We start from the raw sequence: 4,497 nt of genomic DNA, 5'->3' as shown, positions 1-4,497 counted from the left end.
AAAATCTGTGTATACAAAACTGTGGGTGGATCTCACACACACACACACACACACACACACACACACACACACACACACACACACACACAATTATAGCTCACAGTAGCCTTGAGCACAGGTATACTGGAAATCATAATGTTCAGTCTGAAGCTGCCTCGTTGTTAAACAGTTTTCTGCAAGATGAGGTTTTACTTTGTGATAACTGAGTTTCATTGGCTGCATGTGAAGGGACACTGAGGGAGGGTCAGTTAGCAAATACACAGAATTAGACTGATGGTCAAATGATGGATAAAAAGTGATGTGCTGAGCTGATGTCATAAGACAACAATGCTGCAATATCAATAGCACAAAATAAAAAGGTCCTTTTGTACAAGTGAAGCGATTAACTCCTGTTCAAAACATCCATCTGCAAGAGTTAAACACGACTAAGGTTGATCTGGCTGACTCACTGCCATCAGTCCCTGATGTAGAAGCTCTGATTAAACAGGCATTCATGAGTTCTGGCAAATGTCCATTTAAACAGAACCATCTCTGAATGTTAGCCCTCATGCATCAAGGATTCTATGTCTGTGTTTACAATCTGAAAATAAAAGCAGGAGCGAGACGCCCCTCGGCTGTATTTAGAAAGGTATTAAAGACGTGCTTTGTTTTTACCTCCTGAGCAGGACGGAGATTCCAGAGATGTTAGCCAACATTAGGTTTTAAACCTTTGCTTAAGCTTTTTGTAAAACCTCAGCACATCACAGAAGCCTGCTGCACATCTATGGCAGCGTTTGCATATACGAGCACGATTAATCTGCACATTCTCGTGTAGTTTATTGTTTTTGCTCCGTGCAGCATCCCTCTGTTCTCTCCCTCAGCCTGTTCTTTATTTTAGCATGTAGACAGACGATAATGGTCCATTTCTGCACGATTCAGCGTCCTTTCTGTCTGCCCCCTCCCCTGTGTCTCCTCTAATAGATCTCTCTTTCCTTTATTTTTTTTTTTGTTTGCTGCTAACCCTCCATTTTATTGCTGGCCACAGCCTCCTCTGTCCTCCTCGATCTCCTCCATCCCCTCACGTCTTTCTTCACATTCCCCTTCATTTAACCGTGTTTACGATAGCCATCATTATCTTCCCCTCTCCTGCTCACCCCGGTTTCTGTGTTTTCACCCAGTGTCTCTGCCTCGGATGGGGAGGCGCTGAGGCAGGCGGAGAGGCAGGCTGGGCTGGGCTGTGGGTCGTAATGATGCTGCTGGATTCTATAAAAAGCCTGCAGGCAGCTGAATCGATAGCTCCTGTTGTCAAATTGCACCTTACCCAGAGAGAGCGACAGAGGAGCTTGAGTTTCCACTGGCTGCTGCACTGTCTGCACTCTGCATGTGTGTGTGTGTGTGTGTGTGTGTGTGTGTGTGTGTGTGTGTGTGTGTTCCTTGGGTCGGTGTGGCTGTGGAGTGGAAGTGCATGCACCCCGGTAAGCTCGGCCACAGCAGGGCCTGTATTAGCTGCACTTTATTCTTTAGAGCAGAAAATCTTTCCGGGCTTGTCACTGTGGCACTTGACAAACAGCTCATCCTGCTTTTCACAGGCCTGGAACATACGCTCCCATGTGGCAGGTCATAATAGACGAGCTTTTTTTTCTCTCCGTCCATTTGTTGCTTTTTTAAAATATGTTGCGTGTAAACATACGTGCTCAGGTGAGCTAGCGTGTGATTTAGAGTCTCGTATTGTCACTTTTCTGCAGTGTTAATATCTCCCTGATATGAAAGGCAAATGATTTTTCTTTTCCCCAGGGTCAGCTCTGTCCTGGCTTTAGAGAGAGTTCACATCGAGGGCAGGAAGCCGCGTTTAATCTCCTGGTCGAGGAGCTGAACTGTTGACAAAGTCGATGTGTTTTATTATAGAAAGGTGAATTCTGAGATACAGGCTCAAGTCCAGTGTTCAATTTATTAATCAAACATTTATCACTGCTGATTTTAGACCACATGTATTGTATGTATGCACGACAAGCACGTTTATATATGAGGGAAATATCCAGTTTGAACACCTTCGTTTGAAATAAAACGTTCAACATTTTTCTTATTTTGTCCATCCTAATATCAGATTGTGGCTTTTTTTGAGAGTCAGACTAAGATTTTAAAAAATCAGGAATTGATTTGACTTTAGGTTTCAGGGATCAAGTTTAATTGAGGATAAGGAGTGTGTTTATGGTAGTGCGGAGAAACCTCCATGTTTAATGCATCGTGTGCGTGTGTCGGATACATTATTCATCTACGCAGCAATTCTGTCGACCGATTTTCTGCGTCGCCGTGATTGATGTGGACGGACGTGTATCAAACTGTGCTGACGCTGTAAATTTGTCAGAAGACTTTCCGTTTTACTGCCTCTTATTTGAGCTGCTCAGCAGGTGGAGACTTACGAATCTGATAATTAATTTCTCATTAGCACAGTGAATCCTCATTGGGTGTTCTGCTCGTGACAGCTCGTCCGCTCTGTTTTCAGCTAATTAGAGGCCTGAATTCTTTAATCATATTTTCAGCGAGCAGCCATTTGAATATGCCTTTAAGCCTTTTTCCTTATTTTTACATGCAGGTTATTTAGTATTTAAACCCACCGAGACAACAATGGTTGCCTGTGTGTTTTGTTTTGTTAAAATATACAGATGGACTCGATCACATACCAAAACAGGATGATATTTTGTGATCATTTTCCAAAATAATTGTAGAAGTCTTGTTGAAATGACCAGTTAGAGCTCAGGATGGAGTTGAATTAAGTTTTTGGTCACGTACGAGGTGTGTGAGGAAAGTTCCAGGACTGGTGTCACAGAAGATAGATTTCAAACCCAAACTACAAACTAGGAGTTTTCCCCTTCAGACGACCAACCAACATGTCTACAAAGAGGTCCTGCAGCGTTTGCTTCGTTCAGAAGAGGCCAGAGTTGTGTCAGGACCAGTGGAGGCTGCGTCACCATGACAACCTGCTCACAGCGCCCTGAGCATCCCACAGCTCCTGGCTGAGAAGAACATCTCCGTGCTGGAGCAACCTCCCTACTCACCCCACCTGGCTCCGTGGGGTTGGTTCCTCTTCCCCAAGCTCCAGGGGGTCATCAAGGAGACCCGTTTAGAAGACGTGGACGACATCAAGATGGCTGTGACGGGATCCCTGGAGAAGCCTTCCAGGAGTGCATGGCGGCGTGAGGAGAAAGCTGGGGAAGTGGGTTAGACTCCAGGGGGATTACTACGAAGAGGAGAACTTGTAGTTTGGATTTGAAATCTATCTTTTGTGACACCAGTCCTGGTAGTTTTCTGACGTTCCTTGTATAACTGGAAGCTCCTCAGGAGGGCTCAGGCCAAACTGGAATGCCAGGATCATCGCTCTATGAGGAGGTTCAACTAGCGAACCTGTTTGGAGGCTACAGGACTCTTTCATCTCATTTGCCTTTGATATGCTTAATGGCAATTAGCACTGTGGCTGTGTTCCTTTCACTGCTTTGGCACATTTGTACTCCTGCTTGGTCTGAATTTCTATTTCCTGCATTAGCTTTGCCCTTTATTGATGCTGGTGTTGCTGCTGTTGATGTTTCCTCTTTGTGTTCTGCGTTTATGTGAACTTGTCCGAGAGTGGGACACTAAAGACAGCCTTCAGTACTGAATATTGATGCAGCCACTTGCTCTAAATGCTGCCATGACACCATAAATACTGTCATCAAAGCGTTTCGTGCCTCAGCAGCAGAACTTTATTTTGTAGATCAAGTGTGGCTTTTGGAAAGAAAACTAGAAAACTTCCTGACTTCAGTCTAGACTTGCTTACGTAGAAACTCACATCAATACATGTCAACTACATTTCAGCTACATCCTGTCGAGTCGAGTCGTGCTGATAAAGAACTACACTAACGAGACCTTTCCATAATCTAAATTCTAATAATTAAGAATAAAACAATAAAAAACATATATACAGCATCACATCAGCCTCATCCCTGAGCATTTCCTTTTTTCTGATACCTTCACTTGGAGTTTCTTAAACCAGAAATTCAAATCACATACATAGAAGCTTTAATCATTCTCAGTTCAAGAAGGGTTTCTTATACCGTTTTTTGTGGACAGAACTGCCCCAGGCTTATCCCGATTCTCTCTCCCTCTCCCTCTCTCCTTCTCTCTCTGGGTTGAAAGAGACCTCAGTCTGCTGCATTTGCAGTACTTCTCTTTGACCTGTAAGAATCTCTGTGCTGCAGACTTGTTTCCAGCTTCTGGAGGACCAATTTTATTGCCTCAAAGCAGGTTATCTGCAGGTTAATTACTCACTGAGCTGCTCATTAAGATGCAGCCAAGAGTGCACAAATGCTGTGCAGCCTCTGTGTGTGTGTGTGTGTGTGTGTGTGTGTGTGTGTGTGTGTGTGTGTGTGTGTGTGTGTGTGTGTGTGTGATAGCCTGTATTCAGTAGCCCTTCTTGGCAGTGTCGTACAGCAGTGGCCTATGCGGTACCACAACACTGGCATCTGATAAATATCATTTTTTCTC

The sequence above is a fragment of the Stegastes partitus genome, unplaced genomic scaffold, assembly GCF_000690725.1.
Source record: "Stegastes partitus isolate 25-593 unplaced genomic scaffold, Stegastes_partitus-1.0.2 Scaffold1555, whole genome shotgun sequence".
Classification (NCBI taxonomy): Eukaryota; Metazoa; Chordata; class Actinopteri; family Pomacentridae; genus Stegastes; species Stegastes partitus.
The sequence above is the reverse complement of the archived record's forward strand: the minus strand, read 5'-3'. Positions refer to the sequence as shown.